The sequence below is a fragment of the Camellia sinensis genome, chromosome 1 (genome assembly GCF_055761805.1).
Source record: "Camellia sinensis isolate YWXY chromosome 1, ASM5576180v1, whole genome shotgun sequence".
NCBI lineage: Eukaryota > Viridiplantae > Streptophyta > Magnoliopsida > Ericales > Theaceae > Camellia > Camellia sinensis.
This window is the reverse complement of record NC_138961.1, coordinates 205,587,391-205,607,500: the sequence shown is the minus strand read 5'-3', so window position 1 is coordinate 205,607,500 and position 20,110 is coordinate 205,587,391. Positions and strand designations below refer to the sequence as shown.

The following is a 20,110-nucleotide window of genomic DNA, read 5'->3' as shown; positions in this document are numbered from 1 at the left end:
CATAGCATTATTTTTTCTCGAACAGAGATTGAACTAGTACTATTAAAGCTCTGAGCTTTTTTATTACTAACAGGTACTTCATCAAAGTAGTAAAGACCTTCAAGCATCCTAGCACGCCCAATCATCGTCCCCGAGTTCTGGTCCTGAAATTCACAATGGGATTCAAAAAATGTAACACGACAATTAGAATCCTTAGATAGTTTACTGACAGACAAAAGGTTACAGGCTAAGTTGGGGACGTGAAGAACAGCATTGAGATTAATTTTCTCAGTTAGTTTAATAAATCCTTTTCCTGCAATAGGTGAAAAACTACCATCAGCTATTCTGATTTTGTCATGACCAGAACAAGGGAAATAGGTACTAAATAAATGGGAAAAACTAGTCATGTGATCGGAGGCACCGGAATCTATGATCCACGGAGAGAAGTTTAGGCAAGAGAAGGCTTTAGGATTTCTACCTGTTTGTGCCAACAAAACACTAGGAGTACCGGATGAGAAGTTGGATTTTATCAGCTTTAATAGTTGATCAATCTGCTCTTTGTTGAAGGGACCTGAATCGGCTTCATTAGCGGTAGGAAAGCCACGTTTCTTCTCTCATTGTTTGCTGTTTTTCCAGTTGACAGGTTTGCCATGGATCTTCCAACACGTTTCGCGTGTATGGCGAGGCTTGTTGCAAAAATCACACCAGACCCGTGGCTTATCATCAAACCTGCGCTGGTAATTTGCAGCCTTGTTGGCCGCAGCATCGCTAATTAAAGCAGAAATTTCAATTGATTCACCAGTACCTTTTTTCTTAAGCATGACGCTCCTTCGGCTCTCTTCCCTTCTGACTTCGGCAAATACTTCGCCAATGGATGGGAGAGGAGGTCTGCCAATAATTCTTCCTCGCACTTCATCGAACTCAATGTTGAGGCCGGCAAGAAACTTGTAAATACGGCTGTCTTCCACAGTTTTCTTGTGGTGGTTGCAGTCGTCAACCGATTTCCATTCGTATGTGTTGAAGATGTCAAGATCCTGCCACAACCTTTTCAACGAATTAAAATATTTGGTGACGGAATCATCTCCTTGACGAATCTCTCCCAACGTCAAAGTTAATTCGAAAACTTGAGATTGATTTCCTAGGTCAGAATACATCTGACTAACATTATCCCACAATTCTTGTGCAGTAGGATAGCACATGTAATTAGAGCTTATATCCTCCTCCATGGAATTGACCAACCATGTCATAACCATGGAGTTTTCAGCGTCCCAACTGTCGAACAGCGGATCATTAACAGCAGGAGCCTTCTTGTCACCAGTGATGTAACCGATCTTTCCTTGCCCACGGATATACATCCGGACAGATTGTGACCAGCGGAGAAAATTATCACCATTTAGGCGGATGGTGGTGATTTAGACAGAGTGAGAGTTGGACGTTTTCACCGGAATGGCAGCGGCAGGGGTTGAAGTGGTTTCGGACGTGACTTCCGACATAGCTATGACGGTTTTAGGGCTGCTGTGTTTTTTTGTAGCTCTGATACCAACTTAGAAAATATGAGGAAGAAGAACTCCGAAAATATGAGGAAGAAGGAATATATTTCTGTTATATTCAAAACTTCTTATTTTACAAGACCAAATGACACTCCTTATATAGGAGATATTACAAACATCATTATAACCTATTATATGCCACTTACATATTATATATTACCACTATCTACCACTATCATATTATATACATGCCACTATCTACCACCAACACCACTATCATATTCTATACATGCCACTATCTACCACCAACACCACTATCATATGCCACTATCTTATTATATGCATTAACACAAATTTCCAGCACATTATTCTCGCTGTTTTTATTTTTTATTTTTCTTGTAATATCAACTCTTACAGTAAAGGTTAATCTACTATCTTTTGAATATCTAAATCAAATGCTGTTTTTTTTTATTAACATTTTACAATTTTTGTTCATTTCTTCTTTATAGTTTGTTTCTGTTTCTAGTCCTGCATGCTACCTTTGTTGGGTCATTTTCCATTCATACTGTTTTGAAGTTTGTTTACCTTTATCGTTCTTTTTATTGCTTTATTTTCTCTGCACACTCAATGACCTTGCCTTCTTGTTTGGTCTTCCTATTACATCTACTGATGTTTTTGTACTAGATTTGTCAGTTTTCACTTGTCTTTTGAGATCGATTTTGGTAGAGTAGTATCCTTCAATAAGAAGCCTTTGAAGGCTCAATCTTATAAGTCTAAGCTTCCAGAAAGCCAAAACCTACCACTTTGTCTACCTAACCAAACCATCTGAACTGAAAAAAGTAGCCTTTATACTTCCATGTGTTGGATTAGCCCATTCGTTAGCCTTTATTTATTTATTTATTTTGTGGCGTGGATGTGGATGTTGTACAGTATTTTTTAAGTTTCTATGTGAGGGTTGGCATTGTGGGATGCCAGTCTAAATATGTGATGAATTATCTACAAGGGAGCTTCTAAATGCACCCATCAATTTTTTGTTCTACAGGCACCTGTACAAGTTTTAATCCTTAAGGTACAAGGTTAACAATGTATGTAGCGGGTGTTAAGAGAAATTAAGCGGGTGTATTTAGAAACTCCCTATCTACAACTGATATTCTATAGATTTGAAGCCTTCAATTTCCAATTGGTTGATTGATGCCATCACAATTAAATGTTGTAGTTTCTAAGTTAATTTTGTCATTATACTATTTGCAGGTTGTAAGGGCATTAAAATTATTGCAGAAGGCTAGAGATTCTTTTAGAGATAAATGGAGGGTGGTTTCTATTCCTTGTGGTACGCTTCAGGTTTGTTAATTCTTATCCTTCTAGGTTTTAATTTGATTCAGTGCTCCCATTTGTTTTGTTTTTGTCTATACTGCATTCAACAGGATAGCATATTTTGGTGGTTCAATAGCCAGATTTCTGAAATTGTCTTGTTTTTTTTTGGCTTGAGTTTATGATTTAATAAATCGTTTTTTTGCTTGCAAAACATTTATTTTTCTTCTGTTGTTTTCAGCCTAAAATGTCTAATTCTTATAAGCTTCCAATCTCTCGTTTAGTTTGCTAACTCTTTTTCCTTATTTATTTTTTACTTATTATGGTTTGTTCCCCATGATTCTGTCTGGAACTATAAATTCAATGATTTTCAATTTTGAGAATCTTCAATCTTGCACTTTAAACTTTTGTACTTTTTGAGTGCTGCTTTAATTTCTACATCTGTATAAAATAATTCCTAAGTTCTTTTTTGTTAAAGTAAATATATTAGAGAGGATGCCATCTGCCCAGGTAGCAAGGCACCACCAGTTGACCGTGCTCATGCTTGAGTTCAAGTCCCGCAAGGGGCCACCCGTCTTCACTAACTATTAACCTTAGTAACACTTGTAATAATATTAAGTTCTTGATGGTACCAAAAAAGTAAATATCTAAGAAGTTTCTCCTACTTTGCTTTCTTTTGCCTTTTAACATAATTGTTTTTTTACTCCTGCCGGACAATACATTATGTAGCTTTATTCATAATGGTATCTGAGTCTGGTCTATAAAAATGTGGTACTGAGAGCGGTTTGGATATTTATATAATTCATCTCATTATTCTTTCAAATACAATACTTCCGTAGATTTTGCTTCATTTATAGTTGGTCAGTGTTCATTCCAAAATAGAAAATGGATTCGATACAATTAAAAAAGAAAAGACATTATCAAAATAGAAATTTCCATTTTTCTTTTCCTACTGGCCTTTTCTGTGTGAACAAAGTCTTGGTATGTATGGGCATTCTGGGCAGGTCCCACATAACGGTTCCAATTCAAATATTCACTTTTGTCTCCAAATGTAGCATCAGTTTTTTGTATGTATCGTCTTCCTTTGCATTAATCAAGGATGTAGTTCGATGTTACAAATGAAGGCTTCATTGCCTGTGTGTATTTGTTTTTATTTTGCTTTATTTTATTTTGCATTTATGCTTTCTCTCCCTTCGAATTCCATCCTTAATAGGTGTATTATTTTGCTTTCATTTGTAACTGGATTGTCTCAATGGGCTCATTTGAAAAAGTAGGATAAGCTCATTATTTCTTATTATAATTTATTCAACTTATCTCAGACAGCATCTTGTTTCCATTTGACAAAGAAAAGTAAAAAACAAAACTTCTTTGAAAACACTAATGTGTCCTCCAAGATTTATGAAATTTATGAAGTGGTGGCTTTTTGCTTGATTTGGTAATAATGTCAATAAAGGGATCTCATTATTTAGAGATAGATTCATTTCTGTGGCCTCTTGTTTATGCATGAGTGACAAAGTAATGATACCATGCTGGTGACAATAAGATCAAGATCTGCATAAAGCGAAAAAACACTTGCAAATAAGATCACACTTGTGCTTGTTTCTTTATGTTTGGCTTATGTGTACACTTCAAGATTTACTTTTGTATGATTTGGCATTATTAATTCATTATATAGGTGACATTTGTCCACAGAGGATTTGATGAGACACGTCGCCTTGGTCTCCGAAGTGAAACAGAACACGTAGTTAGGTTCTTGTGAAAATTGCATTATTTCTTTCAATGGTTTCTCAAAATAATAATTTGAGATGCTGATGCCTTAATGAGTTGACTGGATTAGATTGTGCGCCATGCCTCTCTGAGTGGAGAAACTGGAATGCTTCTTGTTGATTCTGTCGTGAGTGTACTTTCCTCACTGTGTTATAATTGATTGAGTAGAAATTTTCCCATCTTCATTGGCCCTGTTTGGTATAGCTTTTTTTAAGCTAAAAGTTGATAATCAGAAATCATAAGCTAAAAGCTCCCCTTCCCTAGCTTCTAAATAATCAGCTTTCTTCAACTTATGTAAGTTATTTTTGGATAATAAGCTATAAGAAGAAGTTGCACCAAACAATCTGGCACGGATTCCCAAATTAAAACAAGTTATAATCAGCTTATAGAAGCTGCAACAAACAGCCCCAATTTCTGCTATCATTCTGGACTTGTTCAGGTGCCAGGTGGCCCAGCTCACAATCTTTTGGAGCCTGGTGACGTGCTTGTTCGCATAAATGGGGACGTAAGTATTTCTTCAACTGTGTACCATATATATTGTCCATTTGTGTGTAATGCTTACTTCCTATTATGTATTTTATATGAAAGCTCTTCGAAAGTAGGAGCTTCAAACAATGCTTGTAGGTTAGGGGTGTGCAGTTTTGAAACTTTTTTTGGAGCTGTAGTTGCTATTTTTCGATGAAAATTGTTAGCGAATATTCACTTTTGGCCTACCAATAAGTGAATTTTTGGTTTTGTAGGTTATTTTATTCTGCATTTATTTCATTAAAGAGCCGTTGTTTTAAGTAACCAGGTTTAACTTTCCAGTAACCAATTCATGCTGATTTCTGGTTGTGGAATTTAATTCATAATTTTCATGTTGAAGTGCTGAAGTATGACCCAAATGTTTTGTCTTTGATATATCGAAGTTCTTATTGCAGGTAATTACTCAGTTCCTGAAAATGGAAACATTACTTGATGACAGTTTGGACCAGAAGATTAAATTAGGGATGGCAATGGATAACCTACCCTGTGGGTATCCATGGAAAGCCAACCCAAGTACATGGGTTTTCCCCTCTTTTTCTTAGGGTAAATTATATTCTTTAAATATCCACATGGGATGGGTTGGGGATGGGTACCCACTAATTTCCCCATATATATATATATATATATATATATATTTTTTTTTTTTTTTTTTAAGATTCACAACCAAAACTAAATATACATTCAATCTTTTTTCTTTTTTTATTTATTTATTTTTTCAGGTTCACAACCAATTTTTTTTTTTTTTTTTTTTTAAGATCCACAACCAAAGCTAAATATACCTCCAATCTTTTTTTATTTTATTTTTAAGGTTCACAACCATTTTTTCTTTAATTTTTAAGATTCACAACCAAAGCTAAATATACATTCAATCTTTTTTGTTTTGTTTTTTTTTTTTTTTTTTTAAGATTCACAACCAAAGCTAAATATACATTCAATCTTATTTTATTTTATTTGGCTCAACAATAAAATCAAATACACATTAATTAATATTGTCACATTATTCTTATCAAATTTTATGCATATCTAGAATTTTTTTAATTTATTTAAAAAAATTAAGGATACTGTCTAGTGTAGGTTTCGGTTTGCTTTTCTATGTTATTTTATTTTGTTATGTATTGTAATTTTCAGAATGGTTTTCTTGTTCTGAAATTTCGATTAACGAGTATGAATCTATTTGTTTTATGTTATCACATAATTTATACAACATATATATATATATGAATGTATTTGAAAATAAGAAAATTGTAGAGAATCAAAATAAACATGAGTCGTGATTGGTTAGAAATGATGGGTACAAAGATTTATTTGCTAGAAAAACAAAAAGGGGATACAAAGTCTTACTAAATAATTTTTTTTAAATTAAAAGAATTTTTCTTAGTCATGAACAGATTTAACTGAAATCAACTTGTTTTCCAATGTTATGCTTCATTTATTTAGATAGAAAATATTTTTTAATGAAAAATATTTTTTATAAAAAAAATTAAAAAAAAATATTTTTTATATTTGGTGGTGGTGGTGATGGAACGAAAGTGAAAGTAGAGATTGTTACATAGTGGTGGGGTGATGGTGGCAGTGATGATGGCAGTGGCTATGGTGATGGTAGTGTGACAATGAAAGTGAGAATAGTGGTGATGGTGTTGTGAAATTAGTAAAAATTTAATTGAAAAAATATTTTTTGTTTTTTAAAAGTAACAAATAACAAAATTCGTGGGGGACTAAAGGAAGAAGATGGAGGATGGATTGGGTGTGGTAATGCATAGATATCTTAAAATGAGTAGTTCAGATTTGTTAAAGGTATAATTAGATTTTGGATAAATTAAAATGAATGGTTCAAATTTGCTAAGAGAAAGATGGTTTAATATCTAAAATGTCCGTGGCTAAGAGATCAATAAACAATTCCTTGTTTATGCCCTGATGTAATTTAATATGAGTCTTATAACACTTTCTTCAAACAGGTTCTTTCACATTTTATTTCTTCAAACAAGCTCTTATAACATTGTAATCAGGTTCTTATAACATGTAGGGGAGAGAGTGAGAGTGAGAAAGAGAGAGATGGTTGTAATTTTTTTTTAATCTTCCACGTTCTTCCACATTTTTTTTTCAATTACTAAAACTTATTTGATTGTCTCAAAATTATATATTTGATTATTATAAATCAAACTTTTTAATTAATTAATTAATGTGTATTTGATTTTGTTGTTGAACCAAATAAAATAAAATAAGATTGAATGTATATTTAGCTTTTGTTGTGAACCTTAAAAAAATAAAAAATAAATAAAAAAATAAGTTGTTAACATTAAATATATTAAAAAAGAAAAAAAAAAGATTGAAGGTATATTTAGCTAAAACCTTTATAAAAAAAAAAGAAAAAAGAAGAAGGTTGTTAACATTAAATATATTAAAAAAGAAAGAAAAAAAATTGAAGGTATATTTAACTTTTGTTGTGAACCTTAAAAAATAAATAAATAAATTGTTAACATTAAATATATTAAAAAAGAAAGAAAAAAGATTGAAGGTATATTTAGTTTTTGTTGTTAAAAAAAAAAAAAAAAAAAAAAAAAAAAAAAAAAAAAGTGGTTGTTAACATTAAATATAAAAAATAAAAATGGGGATTAAAGTGGGTTGGGGAAAATCCATACCCATTAAAAAATGGGGAGGGTGGTACCCATGGGGAATGGAGAATGGGAAATGAGAAAAATTTATTATAGGGGAATGGGGATGGGGAATTAATATCCACCCCATTGCCATTCCTAGATTAAATTACTGATTGAAAGGGGTGGCACACCATTGACTGTAGACTTGGTGGTGAGATTTACTATTGCACATTTTGTGTCTTCCTTTTGTTATGTAAAGTATTTGTTAATGGTTTAACTTCGTTATGGCAGAGTGCTATAATTGTTTCTATAGATGTCATAAGTTGTTGTGGTAGATAATGAAACTGCCTGTTGTTCCAAAGTAAAGAGATGTTGATCGACTTATATGTACATTATTCCATCCTTTAGTGTGCCCCACATAGTTGGTAATGATCATCATGGAAAAATTTGGATGCCAGTATGTTCTTCAGTTATTCTGTAAAGCTCCTGCTCTTGTATTATTTGACATCTGTTATCAGAACTGTACAATACATGATATGTATCACACTGTTCAATTTGATATACCAAGCAATTGATCCATATATGGGGGTGAGTCAACTGGAAGCCGGAATTGCAATGGGATCGAAGAATCACAAGGGAAATTGTTGAATCAAGCATATCGCGTGATACACATGCAGTCGACCCAACCTGAAAACTGGTGTGGAGCCCTATTGTCTTTTTTTTTTTTTTTGGGGTGGATGAAAAAGTTTTCTACAGACATTTAAGAGTGTTGAGGGTTACTTCTACTGCATCCTTTTCCTTCCTTTCGTATTTTATTTCTCGGCACTCTCAAACCCTAAACTTTCTCCAGAAAATATTATTCTCTCTCTACAATACCTAGCTTACTCAGCCGAATTTATCCATGTGTTTCTACTTTAAAAAAATGAATTTTCTGGAGGCATCAAGTGAAAGGTTTGAATAAGTGATAGTGATTTGGGTACTTGAATTACCTGTGTTAGTGGCTCAGAATAATAAAATGCACTTCAATTGCAACTATTTTGAGGAGGACTATTGTGGTGGAGTAATTTGTATGAAGAATCACTTGGTGGGAACCCATGATAATGTTGCCCCATGTAATCGAGTTTCTGAAGATATTTGAAATCATTTTTTAAACAAATGTTTGGAGAAAAACAAAGCAATGGTGTTGATGCTGAATGCTTTTTGAAGAACAAAATGTGTGTCCTAAAACGAAGGAGGCCATGGATGCATAAGTCACAAAAGGGAAGAGAACATAACAATCTTCAGATCAAATGTATTTTTCTATGTATACATATATATATATATATATATATATTCCTTTGTAGTTTAGAAATTATGATTGAACCTTTACGATTCATGATTTGGGAAAAAATAATCTCTATTTACAGTTCGTATCTCAGTTTGACACTGCTTGTTATTATTTTTATTTTTAAATCTCGTAGAAATTTACAGTTAAGGTTGAGCTGTATCCAACTTATATCTCAAGTTGTGTCTGTGTCTTGAATCTGTTAACTGAATGGACTATCATTGTTCGTCAGTTAACTAATTTTCAGATAAACTTATTTGGCCTGTGGAAAACTGAATGGTTTTCTGAGTAGTGTAACAAGGCCAGAGAGATCGTAACAGGCATTCCTTTGGATCGGAAAACTTCAAATGGAGTTGTGATGGGTGTTTACTGGTTCCTGAGGAGTGAAGGATGCTTTAAAGTCATACCTATCTGAAGGAACTTTTCATGGAATCTCAATGTGCTGTTTGATTTTGCATTGTGGAGCTAACATATTAGCCTGTTGATTAATTTCTTTTTCACATAATGCTGTACTTGTTGGTATAATTGTAACTGATTTCTGTTATCTATATGACATTCTTCTGATTAATTTAGATCTTGTGTGATTGTTTCTCTTCTGATTTCTTTATTGAACTGTTTTGGGCACATGTGTTCTATGAAGAGTTCTTGGTTTTGAGTTGGGTTCATTTGAGGACTTTGAATGCACTCCCTCTTGGACTCTTGAGTGGAATATTTGACTTACAAGAAAGGATCAAGTAAGATCTTATGAATTTTGACTGGAGCAATTAAGTGGTATTCTGAATTTTTTCTTAACCCTTGTGCACAGTTTGTTTGTTACTTTTATTTCTCCATAAGATAGGATTTGGCAATTAAAATATTGGGATGCTTTGATATTGTGTATATATTATTCATTTTGACATGAGTTTCCACCCTTCAATATCTGTTTTTTTCTCCCTTTAATTTTTTAGGGATCTCAGGTAGTGTCATGACTGATATATTGTTGGGAGCTTTTTTGATAAATCCATTTTCTAAGAGCTTTATTCCATTCAACTCATATTCTTTTTGACTATTCCATTAGGTCCAATTTGAGATAAGAAGACCAAAATACCCTTTTCATCTACTTATGTTTCATTTAGTTCACATTATTTTCTTATGTTTCAATAAGTCCTATGAGTGACATAATTACCAAAATACCCTTAATGTGAATGTTCACACCGTCAATATAAATGTTTATATCGTCAATGTGTAGGGGCCCGGCTCATGTCGATCCTCGTGGGTGCCCGGAAAAATTCGAGTCGGGCCGGGCCGGCCCACAAGCCAAAAAAAAGGCTCGACCCGGCCCGTTAACATTGACAAGAGTGTAAAATTGGCCCATGACTCGTGGGCAGCCCGAAGCCCGGGCCCAAGCTCGGGTCGGGGCGGGCCCGTTGACAATGTGAATATTCACATTGACATGTTAACATTCACATTGATAGGAGTGTAAAATTAGCCCGCGGCCTGTGAGCGGTCCGAAACCCGCCTGCAGCTCGTGGGCTGCCTTGGGCGGGCTCGGCCTGACCCGTTGATAATGCAAATATTCACATTGACATGTTAACATTCACATTGATAAGAGTATAAAATTAGCCCGCGCCCCGTGGCTACCTGAAACTAGCCCACGGCCCGGGGCGGGCCCGACCCAGCCTGTTGACAATGTAAATATTCACTAGGGATGGCAATTTGAAACCGGACCGACGGTGACCCGACCCCCCGACCCCGAATTCAGCGGTTATTCACCGAAAAATATCCCCTACGGGCCAGGGACGGTATTTAAAAATTCATCCCCGATGATATCCGGGCCGGGGACGGGGATATGTGTTTCAGAACCGGCCCCGGCCCCGCCCCGCATGGTCCCCGAGCTGAAATTACCCTTTTGTCCCTGGATATATATATATGCATATGTTGTCTTGGTTAGGGTTTCATCACAGACACACTCAAAGCCTCTCATCATCTCACACAGTACTCACTCACGCCGCTCCTCTCTCTCTCTCTCTCTCTCGCCACTACTGGTCTGTTCCTCTCTCTTCCCTCCGTCACCGCCGCGGCTCCCTCCGTCACCGGCGATCCTCCATCCGTCACTCAAAGCCTCTCACACTCACTCACGTCGCTCCTCTCTCTCTCTCTCTCGCCACTGGTCTGTCCCTCTCTCTTCCCTCCGTCACCACCGCGCCTCCCTCTGTCATCGGCGATCACCGGCGATCTTGGCCGCTGCATGATCGATCGATTACCACCAGATCTAGTTTCTCTCTCTCTCTCTCTCTCTCTCTCTCCCTCCCTTCTCCGTCGTCCTCTCAGATCTGTGTCTTTTTCTATCAATTTTTTTTTTTTTTTTTGATGTTAACAATTTGTTGTTGATGTTGATGATATTGATGATTTTGTGCCTCTCAGATCTCAGATCTGTGTTGTTGTTGTTAATGTTGTTATTCATGTTGTTGAAACAAATTTAGGCCGGGTAATTTTCGGGGTCGGGGAAACCCGATCCCCGATCGGGGGTGGGGATGGGGAGAGTAATAGGTTCCCCGTCGGGAATCGGGGCTGGGGATGGGGCAATGTTCACCATCGGGGATCGGGGACGGGGAGGGTGATCCCCGGCCCCGCCCCGCCCCGTTGCCATTCCTAATATTCACATTGACATATTAACATTCACATTGATAAGAGTGTAAAATTAACTTGCGTCCCATGAGCGGCCCGGGGTGAGCCCGGTCCGGCCCGTTGACAATGTGAATATTCACATTGAAATATTAACATTCACATTGATAGGAGTGTAAAATTGGCCCGTGACCCGTGGGAGGCCCGAAGCCCGCCCGCTGCCCAGGACGGGCCCGGCCCGGCTCGTTGACAATGTGAATATTCACATTGACATATTAACATTAACATTGATAAGAGTGTAAAATTAGCCCGTGACCCGTGGGCAGCCCGAAGCCCGGCCCCGGGCCGACGCGAGCTCGGCCCGTTGACAACGTAAATATTCACATTGACATGTTAACATTCACATTGATAAGAGTGTAACACTAGCCCGTGCCCCGTGGCTGCCCGAAACACGCCCACGGCCCGTGGGCGGCCCGAGGCGGGCCCGGCCCGGCCTGTTGACAATGTGAATATTTACATTGACATGTTAACATTCACATTGATAAGAGTGTAAAATTGACTCGCGTCCCATGGGCGGCCCGAAGCCCGTTGGCGGCCCGGGGTGGCCCGGGTTTGGGTCCGAGCCTATCCCAGGCCGTGGGCGAGTTTCGGGCAGCGGACAAGTTTTACACTCCTATCAATGTTAATGTTAACATGTCAATGTGAATATTCACATTGTCACGGGTCGGGCCAAGCCTGCCTCGGGCTGCGATCGGGCTTCGGGCCGTCCACGGGCTACGGGCCAATTTAACACTCCTATCAATGTGAATGTTAACATGTCAATGTGAATATTCACATTGCCAACGGGCCGGGCCCGCCTTGGCCCGAGGTCGGGCTTCGGACTGCCCACGAGTCACGGGCCAATTGTACACTCTTATCAATGTGAATGTTAACATGTCAATGTGAATATTCACATTGTCAACAAGCCGGGCCAGGCCCACCCCGGGCCGCCCACGGGTCATGGACGGGTTTCGGGCAGCCACGGGACGCGGGCTAATTTTACACTCCTATCAATGTGCATGTTAACATGTCAATGTGAATATTCACATTGTCACGGGTCGGGCCAAGCTCGCCTCGGGCTACGGTCGGGCTTCGGGCCGCCCACGGGCTGCGGGCCAATTTTACACTCTTATCAATGTGAATGTTAACATGTCAATATGAATATTCACATTGTCAACGGGCCGAGCCGAGCCCGCCCCGGGCCGGCTTTTGGCCGTCCATGGGCCGCGGGCAAAATTTATACTCTTATCAATGTGAATGTTAACATGTCAATGTGAATATTCACATTGTCAACGGGCCGGACCAAGCCCGTCCCGGGCCGCCCATGGGCCGCGGGCGAGTTTCGCGCCGCCATGGGACGGGGGCCAATTTTACACTCCTATTAATGTGAATGTTAACATGTCAATGTGAATATTCACATTGTCAACGGGCCGAGCCGAGCCCGCCCCGGGCGAGCTTTTGGCCGTCCATGGGCCGCGGGCAAAATTTATACTCTTATCAATGTGAATGTTAACATGTCAATGTGAATATTCACATTGTCAACGGGCCGGACCAAGCCCGTCCCGGGCCGCCCATGGGCAGCGGGCGAGTTTCGTGCCGCCATGGGACGGGGGCCAATTTTACACTCCTATTAATGTGAATGTTAACATGTCAATGTGAATATTCACATTGTCAACGGGCCGGGCCGGGTCGAGTCGGACCCGCCCTAGGCTGCTGTCTAGTTTTATACTCTTATCAATGTGAATGTTAACATGTCAATGTGAACATTCACATTGTCAACAGGCCCGCCCACGGGCCGTGGGCGGGTTTCGGACAGCTACGAGGCGCGGGCTAATTTTACACTCCTAATAATGTGAATGTTAACATGTCAATGTGAATATTCACATTGTCAATGGGCCGGGCCGGGCCCGCGGCCTAATTTTATACTCTTATCAATGTGAATGTTAACATGTCAATGTGAATATTCACATTGTCAAGGGGCCGGGCCGGGCCCGCCCCGGGCCGCGGGCGGGTTTCGCGCCGCCACGGGACAGAGGCCAATTTTACACTCCTATTAATGTGAATTTTAACATGTCAATGTGAATATTCACATTGTCAACGGGCCGGGCCCGCCCTGGCTCGCGGGCGGGTTTCGGGCCGCCCACGGGTCAATTTACATTCCTACAAATGTGAATTTTAAAATATGAATGTTCACATCATTAAATTGCTAATCGTTAAAAAAATATTTATAAGGGTATCAAAATTAAATATAAGGGCATAAGTGTCCAAGAAAATAGTGTAAATCAAGAAAATGGACTTTATGGAATAAAACTATATATACATGGGACTAAATGGGTTAAAAAATTCCTTCATGGACTTCTTGGGTTAAAACACTTCTAAATTGGACTTATCAATAAAAATCCCTATATTGTTCTATTATTTTTTTTTGTAACAGCATTCTTTGCGATTAATCTCTCATATAACAGATATAATTTTTGTTGCTGGAAGTACAAATAATTTTGTGCTAGAAAACATTTATGAGTGACTGACATAATAAAATATTTACAGTATTATGTGTCAGTGTCACTAATCTTGACTCCATTCTTGATGTGGATATCAATCTTCTTAGTCAAGGTCCTTTTGAGGAGTATTGTCTATCTTGTGCCTTTTTGCTTTTCATACAGTAGTGGTGTAAGTTTAACCTGTTCTGCTGATGTTTTTCAGGTTCAAGATCTGCACTTAATAACTCCTGACTACTTCTTGGAAGTAAGTGGTGCTGTGATACACCCTCTTTCGTATCAACAGGTTAGTTGGAATTTGATGCTTAGTGTCCATGACTTTCTTGGTCTTACATACTTCTGTTTGTAGAAGTTTTATTTTATTATGATATGTGTGCATTTTCTCATAGCTGTGTTAAATGAATGCACAAAGAAAACACATTAAGTACCTATGCCAGAGATGTTGGGATATAGGAGTCAAAGTTGGGTATGGAAATGTCGGGGTATGGTTTCGGCTCACTTTCTGTTGGATGCTCACTAAATGGGCAATTTTTAGAATGGAATGAGCAATAGATTCCTAGTTCACTTTAAATACCCTACAATATAATTCCATTATGCTTTCTTGTTTTAAAGGTGTCGTAAAATGCCTGCAAGTGCCCTTGTGGGCTCTTATGTTTCATTTCACCCGTAGTTCAGAAGAAGGAAACTTAGATATTTCACTGTGTTGTCTTGTCCTAAGATTTAGTAGTTAGATCTACCTGAAACCTAAATTAATTTGCCCCAAAGATAGTAATGTTTATGTTTACAATGTTGACTTGTTCCTTGTACTAAGTTTTGTGCACATCATATTTTTACACTAATGATCTTTCATAAACGATATAACGACAAATAAAACCTGTTCTCCAATGTTGAAGGTCATACCCAATGCATAAGTTTCCCATTTACACTAGTGTTTAGGAGAGAGAGTAAGTAGGCAGTGTTCGAATGTGTCCCACATCGCTTGGAGTTGCCCCATCTGTGCTAGTTATAAGGTTTCAGTTTCCCTCTCCTTAATACCTGAGTTTTAAGGAGAAGTATAAGCTGAGCTTTTCAATTTGGTATCAGAGTTTGGTTAGGCCTGTGACTGGTGTGCCGTTTGTCCGACTAGTGTAGGTTGTGGTCCAGGAGGGTGTGTTGCGATGTGGACTGGTGTGCCGTTTGTCTGGCTAGTGTAGGTTGTGGTCCAGGAGGGTGTGTTGCAATATGTCCCACATCGCCTGGAGTTGTCCCATCTGTGCTAGTTTTAAGGTTTCAATTGCCCTCTCCTTAATACTTAGATTTTAAGGAGAAGTGTGGGCTGGATTTTTCAACTGGCAGCACTTTTTTTTTTCTTGGGGGTGGAAAGGTTGATTCTCTGGGATGGTTGATGACAAATTCTTAGATAGATTGGGGTTAGAGAAGGGTACAAGAAAGCTTGTGAATCACGAGGAGAGGGATAGAGTATTGCGGGCAATGGATGGTTACAGCTACAAGGCTGCTGCCGGTGGATCCCTTTCTAACAGCCTTGTGGCCTTGGCTAGACTTGGTGCTCGCCACGTTTGCGGCCCTCCCTTGAATGTAGCTGTGGCAGGCAGTGTTGGCAGCGACCCACTCGGTGGATTTTACAGGTAGGACTATTTGTTTGTTCAAATATTTTACTTCATATACATATTTATGTATGCATACATTTGGTTTTCTCTCTCTATTTCTATTAGAATGGAATTTATTATACTTTTGTTCCTGGTGATGTAATCATATCTATTTCAGTCGCGGAAGACATTGAATAGAATTCAGGATGCCTAATTAGTTACCTTTCCTAGAATGCCTTGCCTTCATTGTAGCCTGATATCAAATGCAGACATTGTTTGAGCTCCAGTCATATCCTTTATTATGAGAATATTTGCAACAAATGATTTAATATAAATTTCCAGCCATTATGTACCTCCGTTTTGTTTGTCTCAGTAATTTTTAATAACTCATTGTCCATCTCTTGGGATTTGGGAGTTGTGTATATGGATTGCTTAAGGCAATTACCTTTGGCTATGAGCCTGAATCTGCAATGTCAAACACTTGCAGTGATACAGCAGTTGAACAAAGTTGATACTGTGGCATGAGTACTTAATTAAAAAAGAAAATAATGATGCTATACTGATCACATTTTCTTATCATATTTTGTTTCTCAATTGATGTGTCGCCCCTGAATTGGTGATCGACATTAGTGATGAGACCTATTAAACCAATACAATTATGATGCATGAGATGGTAAATAACAATTGGTGCACAAATGTGGACATCATAACATTTTTTGGGGGAAAAAAATGATGCTATAAATTTACATTTGCGGTACTTGATTTTTGACATAGTAGTAGAATAGGTATGCTTGTGTGTTATTGTTTATTAAAGGTGCAGGAAAGACTGCAGAATAAGTTTATTGGTGTAAAAAATTTCAGCACCATTTCCAAAAAAAAATAAAAAAACATCACAGTATTGGGAATCCATCTACATTTTGTGCTTAGAAACTTTGTGCCAGGAGATTTGCAAGGTTGGAAGTAAGTGGTTAGAAACTTAGAAATTATTGGGAATCATAGTGTCCTGCCTCGAGAGACACTATGATGATTTCTGGTAAAACTTCAACTGACTGGCTTTCTTATATTATTGTTTTGTTCTCTTTCATGTGTGGACATTTCAATATCAAGGTGGTTGTGTTAAAGATTCTAAATTGGTGATCGACATTAGTGATGAGACCTATTAAACCAATACAATTATGATGCATGAGATGGTAAATAACAATTGGTGCACAAATGTGGACATCATAACATTTTTGGGGGGGAAAAAATGATGCTATATATTTACATTTGCGGTACTTGATTTTTGACATTGTAGAATTGGTATGCTTGTGTGTTATTGTTTATTAAAGGTGCATGGAAGACTACAGAATAAGTTTATTGGTGTAAAAAATTTCAGCACCATTTCCAAAAAAAAAAAAAAAATCACAGTATTGGGAATCCATCTACATTTTGTGCTTAGAAACTTTGTGCCAGGAGATTTTCAAGGTTGGAAGTAAGTGGTTAGAAACTTAGAAATTATTGGGAATCATAGTGTCCTGCATCAAGAGACACTATGATGATTTTTGGTAAAACTTCAACTGACTGGTTTCAACTGACTGGCTTTCTTATATTATTGTTATGTTCTCTTTCATGGGTGGACATTTGAATATCAAGGTGGTTGTGTTAAAGATTCTTGTAAGGTGAATTTGCACAAGCCCTTTATGTTACATTGGAATAACAAGGACTGAGGGTGGGCATAGCATCAATTGGTGCATATTTAGATTGGCCAATATTTAGTCAATACTAATGATTTTTTTTATATGTTACTTCGAGTTTTATATATTTTTTTATAATTTTAAATTGGCCAATATTTAGTCAATACTAATGATTAATTTTTTTTATTTTTTAATTTTTTTTTACAGATGGTTTTTGACGTACAAATGTGGATATGACTTTTTTTGACAAATACGGAAGGGCATTGTTTTTATATCTCCATCTATATATATAGTGGTTCATATAAATTAGTTTTTTTTGCGTGGTAAATATCTAAAATTTGGCCTGATAGAAATTAGCATTGGACGTGGTACAAATTAGTTTTTTAGGCGGTATAGAATAAATTTTTTGTGTGGTATAGATTTCCTTTTGGATATTAAATTTGGTTAATCCTCTATTATGTATGGAATTAAATTACTGGAGGTTGGATTATACTTGGTTTGTATGGAATTTGTATTACATTTAGAATTATACATTGAATATAAATTTTTTGGATGGTTGGAAGTGAAATGTGTGCACGTTGTTGAATGGTTGATAATATATTCAGTATTGATGGATTATATTGTTTATACAGGGTACAGGTTGCACTAACAATGGATACAGGTGTGTGGAGAAGTGGTTTGGAAATACTCTTCTGATCTTAGGGGACGCTCATGATCCGCTGATAGTCACCTGAAAAAGAATAAACACTTCGGTCGGGAGTGCCGGAATTAGCACTCCGACGGGCAAGTCAGTCTCAACACTCAAGATTACTTATATTCTAAATTAAGCACAACAATTATCACATGCCTCTCTCTGATGGATGATCCCATATTTATAGTATTTTCTTTGGGCCTTTGGGCTGGGCCCATCCTTGTTCCGTCACATGTACCTCTACTCGGCGTCATTTTTATTGGCTGGGATACTGGTTATTTTATTCGGCTCCTTAACTGGCTGGGGTATATACCGAATACAGGTTACGTTTCGGACCAGACATGCTCATCTGTTCCTATGGATCTAATAAAATCTGGCTCCCACAATTGTCTCCCAAACAGCTTGCTATCATCAGTTAGTCGGCGTGTTTGGCTTTTAGCCTGAGAAGTCAAAAATTCAGCGATTAACCCTCTTCCCAATGCGTGTCAGAATGCGCATACGCTTCTTAGTCATCGTAACACTTTCCCGCCCCGTCGTACACTGCTTCCATTTAATATGATTTGAAATTGCCTTTTCGAGTGTATGTCCTGAAAGTTCAAAAGATATCTTGCTCGCCCTCCAGTGCAACTTTATCTCTTCGCAGCTTCTACAAGTCGTTTCTCGCTTTATCTCCTATAAGTCTTCTTCTCCTTCATTTTTGATCCCGCTTCCTTATTGGCTTTTAACTTTCCGTAATCCTTGGGTTTGGCTTTAAAAGAATGGCAAAACATCTGAAAGAGCTCCTTTCGGCGGATCGAATCTCCGGCTTTCGACGCCATTTCTCCATCCCTGATGACGTCCATCTGTCACTTTTGGCAGACAGCATCACTGATATGCAGAGGGAAAATGAGAGCACAATCGTCTTTCCTCTCTTATCAATTGCTGAGGGCGGAGTCCGCTTTCCTCTTCACCCACTTTTGAGGGTCGTTCTTAGATACTAGGGTCTGATTCCCTCCCAGCCCAACGTCAATTTCTTTCATATCATAATGGGGATCGTAGAACTAAATCGTCGTCTTAGGACCAATTTAGGTATTCCTGCCATTCGGCGCTGTTACGCCGTTGCCAAATCTACTGGCCGGCTAGGGCGTTACTTTCTTAGAGCTAAGGATACTGATCATCACTTAGTGACTATGCTCACCAGCTCTAGCAAGCGTGTCGACGACGTGATGGCCGTTGTCTGCAGCAACTGGGAGTTCGACGAAGGCGAAGATCGTCTAGACCCGGTGCCGAGGAAAAAAGGAGAACCACGTGGCCGATTAGATCACTTTGGTCTTCATATTTGCATGTATATGTATTCGGCACTATGTTCATCTTAACATTTTGTTTGTGCACGCAGCGATTTGAAGAAAGTGTTGGTTTTAGACGACGACGTCGTGCTCGTAGAAATCAAAACCGCACTACAGTTCATCGGCCGTCCAAACCTTCGAAAACAAGGGAGGGCAGCCCACATTCTCCTGCGGTACGAGCCGACTTACATAACGTTCTCGGAGGCAGACAACATTCCGATCGCACAAGGCGACAATCAACTTGCTGCCCTCATCTTCCCCAGCTTCAAAAACTTAAGGCAGATCGGTTTAGAGTCATCTGATTCTGAACACTCAGAAGAACAAGTGGCCGAACCAATCACCGAGGATTCGGACCGGTCAGCCGCGGAAGTTGACGAAGCGATTAATTCGGTCTTTGAGGAAGCCGGATTGAACTATTTTGCTCCTCCGTCTACATCAGGCCGAGGGGACGCCTTCGAAGATATTTTTTCGAACTTGGGAACCTTCCCGGCGATTACTCTGAAGATATGGTTGGGGAAAATCTTACGCAGATGGCACGGAAGAGGAACGCCGAACGCATGGCTGCCCGAAAAAAGGCTGAGGCCATCCATTCCGGATTTGTCCTGACTGAATCTGTTCAACCTACTGTTGTAGAGGAATCAGCCTAGGTTGTCGTCGTCGAGATGGAAAAGGATGTCGCGCACCCAATTATAGAAGAGCTGCTG

General features: G+C 38.5%; 2 long non-coding RNA genes across 2 annotated transcripts in view; both read left to right on the top strand.

The window, feature by feature from the left end:
• The window catches only part of LOC114265809 (uncharacterized), a 10,605-nt gene extending 5,074 nt beyond the window's left edge, over nucleotides 1-5,531 (top strand). The window contains exons 4-7 of the long non-coding RNA XR_014329345.1: nucleotides 2,721-2,810; nucleotides 4,456-4,674; nucleotides 4,987-5,052; nucleotides 5,468-5,531. This is a non-coding gene — a long non-coding RNA (uncharacterized LOC114265809). The remainder of the gene's footprint in view (nucleotides 1-2,720; nucleotides 2,811-4,455; nucleotides 4,675-4,986; nucleotides 5,053-5,467) is intronic.
• The window catches only part of LOC145824449 (uncharacterized), a 145,285-nt gene extending 127,418 nt beyond the window's left edge, over nucleotides 1-17,867 (top strand). Inside the window, exon 3 of the long non-coding RNA XR_014365969.1 lies at nucleotides 17,598-17,867. This is a non-coding gene — a long non-coding RNA (uncharacterized LOC145824449). The remainder of the gene's footprint in view (nucleotides 1-17,597) is intronic.
• Nucleotides 17,868-20,110: the final 2,243 nt, after the last annotated feature.